The sequence below is a fragment of the Cupressus sempervirens genome, chromosome 4 (assembly GCF_028749045.1).
Source record: "Cupressus sempervirens isolate cs-2001-9-10 chromosome 4, ASM2874904v1, whole genome shotgun sequence".
In the NCBI taxonomy this organism is placed as follows: Eukaryota; Viridiplantae; Streptophyta; class Pinopsida; order Cupressales; family Cupressaceae; genus Cupressus; species Cupressus sempervirens.
In genome coordinates this window covers 764,123,437-764,141,119 of record NC_143121.1, presented here as the reverse complement: position 1 = coordinate 764,141,119, position 17,683 = coordinate 764,123,437, and the positions used below count along the sequence as shown (strand labels likewise).

Here is a 17,683-nt window from a genome sequence, read left to right as displayed (position 1 = left end):
GTGGATATTATGCAACACCTAACTAGTCATCCCAACATTGAAATGCTTTATTCAATGTACGATGATGCAATTCTTTGCATCTTGTAGTGATTTTTTTGTGAGGGGAGCTTGGTTATTTCTCTCATAAATAATGACACTAAGATAATTTGGCATACAAAAGACAAATTCACAAACTAGTTTACTAAAACTAAATTATTACACCAAACAAATAGGATTACAATCTAAAATGAAATATTAAATGAAAACAATCAATGAATAATAAGGTATATGAAACTCCACAATAATTAGGCATAAATAGTTAGACATTTAATGTAGAGGGGGAAAGGGAATTTATGACAATATTTATGAGATTTGGAATGGAGGTTAATATTGGACATAAATGGTGGACATTTGTTCACCAATGGAAAAACATATTTTTTGGTCTTAATTCTATAAGCTAACAAGATTTTGTTAGAACTATATTGCAAGTAAACTGTATTTTAATTGCAACTAAATTTAGTATTTGAGCATTGTTGTCTGTATGATAGTTTCTCTAACATTTTAAGGTGAGGATTGTATTTTTAATAACATACTTAAGCATACACCAGAAAATGTTCTTTGTACATATTCATGTATGTAAATGTGAAACCTTTAATGTTAGCACTAAGTTATGTTTTTCCTATGTGCCCAAAATTATAGAGAGATTTGGCAATGATTAATCACTTTTGTTTTATTATGCATCCATAATCTCTATACACTACAATAAGATTGTTAGAGTTGAAAGGATTGATGAAGGTTTAATCTCTAAAGTCTAAATTGAAAATATAGGTATCCACATGATCACAATACCTATGAAATTCTAATTTAAATTAGCCCTCTATTCCCCTAAAAAATAGACATTGAAGTTAAGTGTAGGGCCTGGTCTACATGCCTAAATGACAACTCAATTTAAAGACAACCCTGAAAAACCTCCATGTTTTGAGGATGCTTGAATGTCATGCCTTCCCAATCATGACAAAATAACGCAGTAATTAAGTTGTTTAAGTCTACCATATTAAAAATAAATGGTGATCCAACCCTCACTTATTTTCTTAACAATGTAATTAAAATGCTTGGGGTACATGAATAGAATTAATAAATTGTTTTTTGTGGTGAATCGAAACCTAAAATCAAGAATAAGATTGATACTTACAGGTCATTCTAGTGCTTTCAGTATGTTCGAAGGCATCCCAATGATTGTTCTAGACCCTTTAGTAAAGAAAGAAAAGAATCCATTTTTATTCTACTGAATGAAACACGGTGAATCTATGGACCAAAAGTTAATTATTATTTCAAAACATGGCATTGATCTAGAAAATATGCAATGCAAATACATTTGGATTAAAATAAATTCATAAACATAAGTTATACTTTCTGGATTTGATTGTGTGTAGTTTTTTACCATCAACATTTTAGATCATACTACATGATCCATCATCAGGATGCAAGAGAACATGAAGAACAAAAATTACATATTCTTCATGTTCTGAAATGTCCCTTTACTGATTTTGCATGGTATTTCCAGCCTCAAATCAGATCTTTAAAATCAAACAACCAATATTACAAGGATCTGCCAATTTCCCAATAAAACCCAAATCGGGTATGTCCAAATTAGTGCCAAAAAACTTCACAACTTCACAAATTACTAATAAATCTGAGAATGGACATTTTTACAGAAATTTCAGCAGCATAACAGCCTACAAAATGACATTTCCAGATTTGTATAGCCTTTACACAACAACTCACAAATCTAGGACAAAACTATGCTCAATCGGGCTCCCGAAATTAACACACAATGCCCGGAAACACCACAAAAACACTCATAAAATATCTTAGAAGTTTAATCACAAACCAATACATATATTCAGCTCTATTTTAACATCTTAAAGTCTGAAATACAGCAGCAACCCAAACTAATATGAAACACTCAACTGAAAACACCAAACTCAAACCAAAAACAACCCCGAAAACCCACAAATCGGCACTATTCAGCACAAAGGAAAACTCTGTATGAGCATGCACATGGAATGGCTTCAAACTCTCATTCTTAGCCTTCCTAGAAACCTACAAACTCCCGTTCTTGGGTCTCCTTCTCCACAGGTTTGGCAGCCTCTGAAGAACAACAAGAAAATTAGCAAAAATCAAGTTCTGGAAATGAGCCCAAAATGCCTCCAAACCCCTTAAAAGAGGGCATAACCCTAACTCACGTACAAGAGGGGTTAATAAAATATAATTTAATAATAATTTTTATTTATTAATCCATTGGTTTCCAAAGATTAGCCCCTTTTTCTGAAACTTCACCTTTTTGGAGCCTGCCTGCCTTAGCAAAGTTTATTTTTTCTTAATTATTTGAAAAGGGGACATGACAAGTCCTCCCCTCCCAAATATTGCTTGTCCTCAAGCAATGAAGGTTGGAATTCTCAAGAATATGTTCTCCTTCCCAAGTTGCATCCTCTAGTGGTAATCCTTTCCATTTGACCAAATGCTCTATGACGCTCCTATTTCTCAACCTTTTCTCTCTTGTATCCAAAATCTCTTATGGTATCAAAACTAATTTCTCTTCATCATCAAGAAGTGGTAATTCTGTAGATACTATGGTTTGCTGGCCTAGAACCTTCTTTAAGCAAGATACATGAAAAATATTATGTATTTTTCTTTTTGGTGGGAGCTCCGATTCATAAGCTACCTCTCCTACCTTCTTGATGATTTTATAAGGCCCATAGAACCTTGGCTTGAGTTTCTCTGCCCCACTCCTCTTCAGGGTGCTTTGCTTATATGGTTGCAACCTAACAAATACCAAATCTCCCACCTCAAAAGATCTTTCAATCCTTTTCCTGTTAGCATATATCTTTTGTTGGTTCTGTGCATGTTGTAGATTATCCTTGAGGGACCTTATTATGTCTTGGCTTTGCTTGATGAAATCACTTGCTGCAGGTACTCTGCTATCGGAAAGTATTAGATCAACAAAGGAAAGGGCATCATAACCATAAAGAGCATGAAAAGGAGGCATACCAATAGACATGTGATGAGATGTATTGTAACAATACTCCCCTAGGTGTAACCATTTCACCCAAGCATGTTGTTGATTTGAAACATAGTTCCTCAAATATCCCTCTATCCATTTATTAACTATCTCTATTTGTTCATCTATTTGAGGGTGATAGCTAGTACTGGGAGTGAGTTCAGTTCCTACCAAATGAAAGAGCTCCTTCCAAAAAGAGCTGAGGAATCTACTGTCCCGGTCACTAACAATGTTTCTAGGCAAACCATGTAATCTAAAAATTTCCTTGAAGAACAATTCGGCCACTTGTGATGCCTTGAAATCAGATGTGATAGGAAAGAAATGTGCATACTTAGTTAGTCTATCTACCACCACATATATGCAATCCTTACCTTGAACCTTGGGCAACCCAGTGATGAAATCCATAGAAATACTTTCCCATTTTTGTTCGGGAATAGGAAGTGGCTGCAACAAACCTGCAGGAAAATTTTGCTCACTCTTGCTTTGTTGGCATACCATACATTCCTTAATGTGTTTAAGGACATCCTCCTTCATACCCTTCCATGAAAACCACTCTCAAATTTTCCTGTATGTCTTGAAGTATCCCTGATGACCAGCCAAAGGTGTGTCATGAAAGGCCCTCAATATCCTCTCCTTAGTTTTTGACCCTGGCACTAAGAAGATCCTGTTCTTGTAATAAATCAATTCATCAACAACCTTGTACCTGTTATCATCCACTAACTTATCCAAAATCTTGGTGGCAAATGAATCTTTAGCATACTCTAAAATTATGGAGACTTTCCAATCAGCAGAGATAGATGATAAGGAACACAAAGTGGGCTTTCTTGAGAGAGCATCAGCAACCACATTATTCTTCCCTTTCATGTATTCAATATCAAAATCATAAGCTTGCAATTTTCTTACCCATTTTTGTTGGCGATCATTCAAATCCTTTTGGTTCAAGAAGAACCTGAGGCTATTATGGTCTGTCTTTACAATGAATCTCCCACATACCAAATATTGTCTAAACTTATGAAGTGCATGCATGATTGCCAACATTTCCTTATCATAGATGGAGTAACCTTTCTCTGATTTATTTAATTTTCTACTCTCAAATGCTATTGGATGTCCCCTTTGAGTTAGGACAGCCCCTATACCTTCTCCAGAAGCATCACATTCAACAACAAAAGGTAAAGAGAAATCTGGAATTGCAAGCACAGGGCATGAACTCATTACCTCCTTAAGCTTATCAAATATTTTTTGTGCCTCTTCTGTCCAAAAAAAAGCTCCTTTCTTTGTCAAATCAGTCAAGGGGGCAGCAAGCTGAGAAAATCCCTTGGCAAATCTCCTATAGTAGCTACACAACCTAAAGAAACCTCTCAACTGTGTAAGATTAGTGGGTGGAGGCCAATCCAAAATTGCCTGGATTTTTTGTTGATCAACCTGTACTCCTTTAGAACTTATAATATGTCCCAAATATAGGATCTCTATCAAACCAAACTCACATTTAGATAGCTTAGCATAGAAGGATTGCTACTCCAAGATTCCCAAAACAGTGTCTATGTGATTTAGATGCTCTTCCCATGTTTTACTGTATATCAAGATATCATCGAAAAATACCAAAACAAATTTTCAAAGATGCTGACTGAATACCTTATTCATACAAGATTGGAATGTTGCAGGTGCATTAGTGAGTCCGAATGGCATAACAAGAAATTCAAAGTGCCCATAGTGACATCTGAAAGCAGTCTTTTCCACATCTTCACTCCTCATTCTGATTTGATGGTAGCCTGATCTTAAGTCAATTTTTGAGAAGTATAGAACACCATGTAACTCATCAATGAGTTCATCTATGCGTGGTATGGGATACCTATTTTTTATGGTCTTCTTGTTTAGAGCCCTGTAGTCTATACACATTCTCATTGTACCATCCTTTTTCTTGACAAGTACCACAGATGATGCAAATGGACTAGAGCTAGGCCTTATGAATCCCATGTCCAGGAGTTCTTTAATAGTTTTTTCAATTTCTTCCTTATAACCTCTTGGATGGCGGTATGGGGTTGTTATAACTGGTTTGGCACCCTGTTCTAACTCTATAACATGCTCAAAACCTCTATCTGGTGGTAATCCTGGAGGCAAATCATTGAAAACTATACTATGCTTATCAAGAATATTTTGAATTTCAAAATGGAAATTACCTTGATTCTTTGGAGAGCTTGTTGGTTGGATTATGACTCCTGCTGCCCATGTTACTTGTCCTCTTCGAAAAGTCCTCTCCATCCTCTTTGCAGAGACCGCCTTAGGTGCTCCATTCGATAACCCTCTCAATATGACTTCTTTCCCATTGGAATGAAATTTAAACTCCATAGTTTGATAGTTCATGTAATAGCCTCCGATAGAGTGCAACCATTGAACACCCAATACAAGATCTGTCTCCCCAATACCAACCACATAGAAGTCATCACATAACTCATAATCTCCTAAGGTCATCTTGAGTTGTTTCACCACCCGTGTGCAAGGCATAGTGAATCCATCAGCTACAGTAACATTGAATCCCTCAAAATCTTCTACTTTAAGCCCTCTTTTCATGACAAATCCCTCATCAATAAAATTGTGAGTTGCCCCACTATCAAGAAGAACAGTCAACCTTTGCCCTGCTAGTACCCCTCGAATTCGGAAGGGATGGTATCTTGGGACTCCTGATAATGCTACTAAAGTGCCATCCTTGCTGATTTCTTTTACTTTCTCTTCTTCTACCTCCTCCTTAGTATCATAAAATTCCTCATGCTCATCTGAATCAGATTCTGAAGCAACTTCAATATAGTGCACTTGACCTTTCCCCAAACATCTGTGTCCTGGAACCCATGGTTCTCTACAAGTAAAACAAAGCTTTTTCCTTCGTAATTCACTCCTAGTCTCTTCATCTACCTTCTTTTTTGCCACATTTGTCACATCTTTTGGTGGTAGTGTTGGGAAAGTCTTTTTCTGAAAATTTCTCTTATGTTGCCAAAGATTTGGGGGTTTTTGATTAGTGATTGATTTCATAGGCACGCAAGTTTCAAGTTGCAAGCTTCTTTTGATAGCTTCCTATAAGGTTGAGGGTGAGAAAGCCTTAACCAAACCCTTAATAGAATCTTCTAAACCATCAAGAAAAAGATAAACAATCCTTTTTTCACTCATATCAGGTACCATAACAGCCACTTTTTGAAATTCTTCTATATACTCATTAACTGATTTGGTTTGCTTCAACTTTGACAATTCTTTAAAGTACTCTTCATCATCCTTGAGGTCAAATCTATCTATCACTCTTTGACTGAAATCTTCAAATGTAGTTACCTGATCATGACCTTGAGTAGTCATTCCATGATACCACCAATCATAGGCTGCATCTTCCAAGTGTAGACTTGCAAATTGAATAGCATCACTCTCTTTCATGGGGTTAAGTGTGAAGAAAGTTTGTAATTTTTGTAGCCATGCTCTAGCTGAAATTTTATTTGTTCCATCAAAAGTAGGTGATGTAAACTTGCTTATTTTATTTTTGAGCTCTCTTCCACTTGTGTCATGCTCCCTCCTGTTCTCTTTCTTGGGCATCAAAGCGTTCATCATATCCACATATTCTCTAAAAGGAACTGAACTACGAAAGTCATCATCTAAGCCATTGTAAGTAGCTCTTAATGTAATCAAGTTACCTGTAACCTCTTCCACTGGATTAATGGCTGGATTTGGTACTGGTGGCTCATCTGCAGGCAAGAAAATAGTTTTGGTTGATTTAGATGGTGTGGATCTCCCATTTCTTGGCTCCTCTGAAGTGCTCCCTTTCTCATTAATAGATGCAATTCCTTGTAATTTTTCTGTCAATATTCGCAAAGCCTCTCTAGTTTCTGCCAAACCATCCACTATTTGCTTTTGAGTATTTTGGATGTCTTGGAAGAATTTCTTTGCCATCTCATCTGGATCAGCCATACTTTTTTCTTCCTTGGATTTTGTACCTTTGCTTTCAACTGGGGGTTTGATCAAAATTTCTTTATTCTTTTCTCGCTGCAAATATCTTTTTTCTCTTTCACTTAGTTGCATGCGATCATAAATTTTGACATGCAACTAATTAGAAGCAACATGCAACCATAAAATATGACATGCAAGATCTGGGTAGTTGTCAAAGATGACATGCAAGATCTGGGTAGTTGTTAAAACTGACATGCAACTTCTACAAACCCTCAGGCTGGCAAGATCATGGCTCTGATACCACTGAAATGTCCCTTTACTGATTTTTCATGGTATTTCCAGCCTCAAATCAGATCTTTAAAATCAAACAACCAATATTACAAGGATCTGCCAATTTCCCAATAAAACCCAAATCGGGTATGTCCAAATTAGTGCCAAAAAACTTCACAACTTCACAAATTATTAATAAATCTGAGAATGGACATTTTTACAAAAATTTCAGCAGCATAACAGCCTACAAAATGACATTTCCAAATTTGTATAGCCTTTACACAACAGCTCACAAATGTAGGACAAAACTATGCTCAATTGGGCTCCCGAAATTAACACACAATGCCCGGAAACACCACAAAAACACTCATAAACTATCTCAGAAGTTTAATCATGACCCAATACATATATTCAGCTCTATTTTAACATCTTAAAGTCTGAAATACAACAGCAACCCAAACTAATATGAAACACTCAATTGAAAACACCAAACTCAAACCAAAAACAACCCCGAAAACCCACAAATCGGCACTATTCAGCACAAAGGCAAACTCTGTATGAGAATGCACATGGAATGGCTTCAAACTCCCTTCCTTAGCCTTCCTGGAAACCTACAAACTCCCGTTCTTGGGTCTCCTTCTCCACAGGTTTGGCAGCCTCTGAAGAACAACAAAAAAATTAGCAAAAATCAAGTTCTGGAAATGAGCCCAAAATGCCTCCAAACCCCTTAAAAGAGGGCATAACCCTAACTCACGTCCAAGAGGGGTTAATAAAATATAATTTAATAATAATTTTTATTTATTAGTCCATTGGTTTCCAAAGATTAGCCCCTTTTTCTGAAACTTCACCTTTTTGGAGCCTGCCTGCCTTAGCAAAGTTTATTTTTTCTTAATTATTTGAAAAGGGGACATGACATGTTCTCTTGCATCCTAATGATGGATCATGTAGTATGATCCGAAATGTTGATGGTAAAAAACTACACACAATCAAATCCAGAAATTATAACTCATGTTAATGGATTGTGGAAATCTTATAGATCTGATTCATAAACATATTCAAACTTCAAATTTAAGGCTTTAAAAAATCTAAACCATAGAAGAAAACTCTATGTATATAAGCTATATGAGCATAGGTGAAAGTTTTTTTCTATGATAGTTCTTGAATATTTCAAAAACAAATATCATATCAAGAAAAATACAGTTCTCAAGTAAACTGTGTGAAGTTACGATTCCTAATAAAATACAATTAATGTTAAGAAACAAATCATAAGAGAAACAATTATGAATGATGTGGCCATTACCATAGCACAAAACTAGACAAAAACTTCTTGGAAGTACATTTTGAAAGTCTTCAATCTTCATTTGTTCACACAAGAATAACTGCCATCAGATTCATTAACAATTCAAACAAATAGAAATCAATCCAAGGATAGAACCTAACAAATTATGGATGAAAAATTATCCACTATTATGAGGTTCATATAGTTTTCCACTAGCATCTACATTTATAGTCAGCCCTTGCAAGAAAAGAAGCAATTTATTGCTTCATATAATCTAATGGGAAATCGCCCATTTAGAAACAAAAAAGAGATAATGTAACAAAGCTTTAAATCAAAAATATGTTTAGAAGCCATCATTTTGGGTATTTTTTGGTTCTACTATGCCCTTTAAAAGTGTGCTCAATTTATCTATCATGAATCCACCGTCATTTGCACACATTTTGGTTGAATTCCCTATTGAATTGCCTTTGAAGATAGATAAGGAAGGAATTAAACCAAGATCTTGGCATGTTAGGAGTTGAATAGTTTTTTTCTAGATTTAGATAGATGAAACTCTTGACTCAAATAGTGGTCAACTTCACCATCATTTAATTGGCTCACCCAGTTTACTCACCCATAATAATCACTGCCAAACCCTAAATATAAGAATTTTAAAATTGATATTATTTTTAGATTAAATATTGCATAAGAAATGTTTTATTAGTATTTTAAAGATCATGTTCTATGATCAATCGTCAAATGGAAAAGGAGAACAAATAAATTATGTAAAAATGTAAGAAAAATTGTACACTAGAAGAAAAGAGAATGAAAGTGGACCTAAACTTAGAAAAATGGGTAGTGTTTTCTTTCTCTAGTGAATCTTTGTTGTGCCAACTTAGAGGCTTATGTAGGCATCCATCCATGTGTAAGAAAATATAACTAGATATGCATATTCTTTGAATACAACTAGATATGCATACGCTTTGTTCTTATTACTTATGATACAACATGACTATAGAAAACCCAATATTAATTTTGTTGCATCCCATCCTTTCCAAAAGAATAATGTTGAATGATATTTTTATCAAAAGGAGTACATCACAAACTATTGCAACTTAGGTTTTTTTATTACTTGACCACTACCAATATTGTTCTTGTTTCTATTGTCTCTGGGCATAATTAGCCACTTCAAGTGAGAAATTAATACATTGTAAGAGTCAGGAAGAACTCAAACAAAAAAAATAAATTTTAAAATGTCAATGCTACATCAAGATTTTGTTTCTCTTCAACATAATTTTTCAATTGAAATGTGAATTTCTCAATATTGAGATACTTACAAGAAAACTGTTTAATGAAGGTCTTTTTTATCTTCTAAGTTATTTTTTATATTTTCTACATGGAATAAGAACCCTGACACAATTAAAACAACCTAAAGATAGAGTAAATTTTGAAAAGAAAACTCACATACATGATGCCACGTGAGTTCTTATATAAAAGACAGAGCTTGTAGCCCTATAAAGTGTCGCACTCCCATCTTTTTTTGTTAAAATTTAAGAGAGAAAATTAAAAAGACCACCAAGAAAAGGAGTAATGTCCAATCAAAAATAGATTTTAAAATCCATAAATTTTGTTTAATACAATAATTTATAATGACCATAGCATAAGCACAAAATTTTACCAACCTGTATAGCTTCCAAGGGAAGGTTTTAATTGAAAAGGAAGAGGTGAAAGCTATAGTCTCTTGCCTTAATGACGAGGACTTATAATATACAATACATATCATATAATATAACAAAATATAATATAATATAATATAATAAACAAGTAGATGTGATTATACTGTTGAGAGTTGTTACTCTTTAGATATGATTGGTGTGCCTACCAAATAATGTCTAAATTTTAATATAATTTGGTGATTTCATCATAGGTTACTTATTTCATCAAAGGAGAAAGCATTATCAATCATCTTAGGAAAATCTTTGCCACTATCAATATCCTCAGCTCATTTGTTTGATCAAATTGAATCTGAATTGGTAAGAATAAGTTCTAAAAATAATAATTTTTAGTTTGGATGTGGGAAATTAGAATTGGAATATGAGTTTTAGATTTGTATTTTAGTCTTAAATGAGAATTTGTCAATTCCACCACAATAGGTGGAATGGGAGTTGAAATTTTCTCAAATTTGAATTTCCATTTTTCTCGCTCAACAAAACCCAATTCCAATTAACAAATCCAACATTTTGACAAACTACAGATATAAAGCAAATGCAACATTTGTTAATACTAGTATAAGCCAAAGGGACCATTACGTATTATTTTCATTGATAGTATTCAATTATTTTTTTGAAGGAGAGAGATGGATAAGATGGGTTTAGTTTGATTTTTTGTGTTATTTGATTATTCAAATGATCTATTATTACTATCTATACTATACTAATATTGTTGGTATAAAAGTATGCTAATAAAAAATATTTATAAACTAATATGCAAAAGAAGTATATATATTTTTATATCACAATTTTGAGAATATGTACTTGGTGATATTTTAACAAATGTGAGTTACAACAAAGATACAAAATTATACCTCTAAAAAAAAAAAAAAAGATACAAAATTGTACGCTTTGCTTTCATAACTCTTAGGAATGTGGGAATTTGGGATCCTATTTAGTTTCAAAATAACTTCAAAGATGAGCCTTTCTATATGAAATATTCCTATGTGTTTAAAATTTGTTCTCTACTCTATGCATTGAATTGTCTTGATTAATACTTGAGATGGGTAGGTGAATATTGTCTAGGTCTGTAAGATTGGTTGCAAGCTCTATGTGAATACTTGTATAACTATGTACCTACAACTCATTCAAATTTATGTTCTACGATAGCAAAATAATCTTTGAACTCTAATGTAAACTAGACTAGTTCCCTAGTTTGATTTTAGGAAGCCAAAATACTTTAAGGTGTATCTTTGGAAGTTCTTCACCTCTATCAACATCCCTAGCTCATTTTTAGTCTTAAATGAGAATTTGTTAATTCCACCACAATAGGTGGAATTGGAATTTTATCAAATTTGAATTTCCATTTTTCATTGATTGTATTCAATTAATTTTTAGTCCCTGCCTATCTATAGGCAGGGTACTAATGTTTTCAATGATGGTCATAATTAATTTTTACAATAGGTCTTTGTCTATTTCTAATGTTTATAAAGAAATTTATTTTTAAATTAATTTTTAAACAGTAATTTCTAATATATGATTGGTCAATCGTAATTTTTCCAGGGGCAAAATTTATTTTTTGATACAAAAATTTGATAAAATTCAATATTTAGAATGTTCTGATAGCATGTTCGAACTGGCTTAACCAGTGAGATCTCCCCTTGACGAATCGCGAAGCTCAGAACACAAAATGAATCTATCGAAGATTAAAGGTAGGGTGGTGGAACCGGGGGGAAATGAATCTAGTCTTACCCACCCACCCAGCCAGGGGCCATATATAGTGAGTTGGGGCTTGGTTGGAACCTTGCTTTTGGTTGAACTCGACTTTGGTTAGTCCCGCTTTCTATTGGGTGAGTCAGATCTTTCTTTTTTGGCTATGAGGTTTGTATGGAACTCGCAGCTATCAGTCTCGCCTCTCATCCCTTCCATCTGCCTTTCCTTCCCTTGGGATTTTCCATTTCCCAATGAGGATTTGACCCATTAGCCCCCATTTCGCTCGCTAGAATATGCATGCAATATTTTTGAAAGAAATAAAGAAGGTCGAGTGCCTCCGACATGATAAGTTCCAATATACGGCTTTCAATGTTCTCGTATCCAAATGTGCCACTTCTGGAAGCAACTTTCATTGAGAGCTTTTCTCGGTACTGATTACCAAAAAATCATAACGTTGAGACAACATTCCAACACTCAATTCATGGAAATGCCTCTTAAAAGTTAAAATCCTCAAATTCATCCCCTCTGTAAACCCATCAAAATGCTTCTCTTCTAATCTAGACTCTTCTGAACACAAATGCCTAATTTTAATATTGATAGAAAAAGGAAAATGACAATTCATTTTATTTAATTATTAATAAGCATCAACTTCAAGTAAGTTTCCAAGAGTTTCTTAAAATTAAGTGTGATAGTGGGTGATTAAATAGTATTAATCATTGTATGTTTCATAAAAGCTATTATAAAGCTATCTATAATTTATTTTAGTGTTCATTTCTAAATTTTATCAATTTTAATTAATTTATAATTTTATATAATCAATTAATATAAATATTTTGTTAATAGTCCAAATTCTTGTAAGATTAGTATGAGATTGATTTAGTTAAAACAATCACACTTAAAAAAAATCAATTGTCATATTCTTGGTTGGGAATAATATTAATTTCAACGCAAAAAATCAAAGATGTCATATATCATAACTTGATGCATTCAAGTAAAGGTTTAAATTGCTCCTACTTCCAACTAAAATTAGAGTAGTGTTAAAAGAAATTTACACAATAAAATCCATGAGCACAAAATACTTTGAATTGGAAATATCTTAAATTTAGTATATTAATCACAATATTATTATACAATTTATTTAATTATTATATTTTTATTTCTCCAATTACTAGTCACAATATGCAAACTCATATTTTAAAATTATTTAAAATAAATCAATATTTAATAATAAAAATTAATAGACACAATTAAGACATTTATTTTGTTTGATTAATAATAAATTGATATTATGAAATAGGTTTTTATTAATTTACTTGTATTAAGAAAAAATATAACACAAATCAATTATATTTAAATATCTATAAAACTATAATGTATACTGAAATTATATATATTAGACATTTATACAAAGATTATATAGTACATTGAAAAATAATTTTATTATTATTTAATTATGATTCAACTATTGCAAAAAATTTTTTTCCCTCTTTGAGATGAGTTGGTTTAGTTTGATTATTTGTGTTATTTGATTATTCAAATTATCCATTATTAGTATTTATACTATACTGATATAGTTGGTATAAGAATGTGCTAATAGAAATTACATATGAACAAAACAAATTAATTGCTCCCACAAATAGAGGTAGATTGAAAATTTAAAGCTTATGTCCAAATTAACCAACTAAAACAAAACAAGAAGTGGAGGTGCGGGGAATCGAACCCCGTGCCTCTCGCATGCGAAGCGAGCGCTCTACCATATGAGCTACACCCCCAGATGTTTTTAGTACGAATCAAATTAATTATATTATAAAAGGAAAAATTAAATTTCAAGACTTCTGTTTAAAAGGCGGTTTCCAGTTCACTCTTCACATAAAAATTCTAACCTCTCCGTGAAAATTTGCTGTCGGCAAATATCATTTACAGCAGCGCTCTACATTTAAATCGAATCTGTAGTTTCAAATTTTTCTGCATCTCAAGCACTCTAGTGTTAATTGTAATTGGACAGATTTTTCACCATTATAATAGTTTAAATTAAAAGTGGAGAAGAAAGTGGGGAGGAGTAATGGTGTGCTGAAAGTAGGAAAAATAAATCTATGGGTACGAGTAATGGTGTGATGAGTAGTAAATAAAATAAGTTGTATTTTAGTTTTGAGGCTAGATAATGTGATTTGAAATTTTAATGTAATAGAGATTTTTTTAATTTAATATTAAAATTAAAATGAAATATTTTAAAATTATTTAATTCTTATAATGATTTTTAAACATCAATTAAACTTTGATATTATAAATAAATTTAAAACTTTTAATGCTATTTTTAAGTTTGAACTTGAAATGTTTGTATTTGAATTGTTTTATCTATATTGAAGTCATGGTGATTTAAATGGAATAACTAGATAATAACAAATATTTTGTTAATATTATTGATTTTATTTAAACATTAATGTTCCTTCACTATTATTTTTGTTGATAGTTAGAAGACTTTAATTTTACATTATTTTTAAATATTTTAATTAAGTGTACTCTATTCTACAATTTTTTGCAAATTAAAATCATAAAAATTTCTACATTTTCTTTTTAATTTTTTAGTATTTAAATCAAATAATTTGTTTTTTCATTTATAATAAATACATAAATAAGTTTTAGAAAGTATAATTACAAGAAGCTTTAAATATACCCAACCAAAATTATAGAAATATTTTAAGTTTTTAGTTTTATTTATTCATATTATAGTCTAGGTATATAATTATATTTTTAAAAAGTCACTACAAATGAGAGCTTAACTAGATTTTTCAAATTCGACTAGGTATATTTTGGGTACCTATAATTTTTTTTTTGGATCAATAAATGACAATAGCCAATTTCTTATTAATTTTATAAAATATTTACAATTGTTTTTCCCATTCAAAGTAAAAGGCACCAGGGGAAAATGAATGGGGAAGAAAACCCTTGGTGTCGCCCCAAACCAAAGTCCTATTTACAAATGGGGAGGGTTAAAGGTCCTAAAGTAAAAAAATTATGAGAGTATACCCTTATTACATAGGTCAAGTGTTTGACTGAAGGTGGCATACCACCCATTACTGGTGCCTTATCATTGAAGGCTAGGGTGAGCACACACCCCTTTACAAGTAAATATCATAACCGAGAAATCATAAGAGTTGGAGAAAATTGACATGGTCCTAATGCACCTAGAAGATGAAAGAGTTCATGATCAACCCATTCAGTTTTGACAACCCACTTCTGCATTGATCAAATACAATAAACACCAAAAGACCAACTATGGATATAATGTTAGATAGACACACATAATCCCTTGCATATTTGATCATTGAGGTCTAGTTAGGTATGGTATCAAATATACCACTAAAACTACCCCTTTGTTGGGATCATCTTGAAAATAATGTTGTGAGTACCACATGGGGGAGAGTTGAAATAGGGGAACATGGGTAAGGTCTCACTAGATATTTGTTACAAATAACAATTCCCACAATTCAAGACCAAATTAGGTCTAAAGATAATCATAAAGAAACAATTACTTGGTTTTACTCCATAATTAGAAATCCTTCTTTCAAGCTTAAGAATAGATGTGACTATCCTTTTAGAATATTAAGAAAATATAAAGAAATTACTAATTTTATAATCGCTGCCATAGGAAAGGAGATAGAGAAAGTATCATCATAACAATAGTGTAATAAGTAAAAGGGGAGAATGATCTTGAGCGTTTATTTAGAATCTCCAATTTCCTAAAGTATATGAAAGAGAGCCTTAGTAGTTAAATGACTTTGTTGAGCTTTGAGGGAGGGGAATAAAATGAGCCAAATTGGAAATGTTTGGGGCTCTGGAAATAAACTAAAGTAAATAAATAGATAGAGATCTGTCCACAACTACGGGATCCCCTTTATTTAGAAGCAATAAGACCATTGAATTATCCTAGTATATGTGTGGTTACATGCAACATAGCTCCCCCACACTTATGTAAAGGGAGCAGGGTAAGATAACTAGTGAAACCTTGTTGATCATCATCATATTATGAATAAATAGTTTCAAGATACTCGAAATCCTTACACATTTAAAGCTTACCCAATTCATGTGACCACATATACACATTGGGAAAATTATAGCTCCAACTCCATATTTTAAAGCAACTCATTCTATTGAAAGGGAAACATAGTCCTTCTCCTAGAGAATACAAAAGTCGAGGCCTAAAAGCCATATTTTATACATGAAAGCCATAACGAAACTTAACTTATAGCTCACATAATCAAAGGAGAATAAGTGAAAATTAAAAATCCTTTCCAAAGCCAAATAACATAATAAAAGTAGATCATTACAAGCTTCCTAAATTAAATGTAATTGGTTATTTATAATCAAGAAAATTTGTCAATACATCATAGATCATTTAGTGTTGAATATGAAAAAGAATAAGCAAAGAGACCAGAGAAGCCCATCTATATATGCCCAACCTATGATCTGGCCAAAAACACGAGAAATCTTTGAGCCAAGGGGCAGGAGTAGGTATCCCATAATACCATTTCCAATAATGATTATATTAACCACAATGTTGACAACTAATAATCATAAAAATGAAAAAGGGAGAGTGGGGGAGGACGATAAATTAAGGGGAAACATGGGATGGGGTTTGAAATTTCTCAAAATAATAATCACTATAAATCATAGAACTAGAAAATATTTCATCAAAGTTGACACCAAATACCAATATACAAGAGATCCATCTACCAAAATACATCAACATAGGTTGGTTGTTCTATCATAGAAGACATAGGAACCAAGAAAAACATTCAATATAAATCTAGCTTGATTCCTAGGGAATGACCTCTACCAAAATAGTTCTATTTCATGAATAAGAGGTACCAAAAGGGTGGATAAAAAAAGCTACACACCTCGAGGAATTTATAGGTGGAGCTAGGTAGATGGCCCAATTGTAGGACCCATAAATAGTAAGAGAAAACAAAAACTATTTGCTTGAAATGTAATGTTAAGAAAATTAAATTTAACACAATTCATCCCAAAAGTACCCAATCCTTAATTTGATGAATAAATTGCAACCCATTATATCTATGAAGCCAAGAACTATCAAAATCTATATCCATATATTAACACCATTCAAAGATTAGAGTTCAAATAGTAGAATTTTTTAAAGTAGTAGGATTATCCAAAAAAACTGTGAAGGTTATAAGTAAGACTAGGCATAAAATTCTATAGTCTAGTTAAACTACCAAGTTCTTTCTAATCCTCATTTGACTAAGAGTCAACCTCATATTTACTATCATCAACCCAATTAGTTATGAGAAACCATTCAAGGCCTAGCCAATTCAGGGGGTCACATATATGCTTGACACTTAAAAGAAACTACCAGTTCATCCTTATAGACTAAACTCACATGTTGAATTCATCCATGTTTTTAATTATGAGAATAGTCTTAACTTCAATGATCCTATTTACCACACCAAAATTAGTACATTTTAGGATGCAAAGGTTTGCATCAATGTTGTTCAGGGTAAACTTGAACTCCACAACCAAATGTAGTTTGAATAGGTTATGGAAAAGCTCAAGAATGGATCTTTTGTCACCCCTAGCATGGAGAATGGTGGAAAAAAACATTAAAAAATTCTCTACATTTGATTTTGGTCTATCTTCAAATAACAAGAAACCCTTTCCACCATTTTACTTACTACTTGAACAATTAAATTGTGGGTTGAATTCATCATCAACCTCAATCTTGTATCTAAAATATGACCCCAGAATTATAGAAGA

At 32.5% G+C, this 17,683-nt stretch overlaps 1 non-coding gene across 1 annotated transcript; it reads right to left on the bottom strand.

The window, feature by feature from the left end:
* Positions 1-13,610: 13,610 nt before the first annotated feature.
* Positions 13,611-13,683, bottom strand: TRNAA-CGC (transfer RNA alanine (anticodon CGC)). Its single transcript has one exon. It is a non-coding gene; the product is annotated as a tRNA-Ala (tRNA).
* Between the last annotated feature and the right edge of the window lie 4,000 nt (positions 13,684-17,683).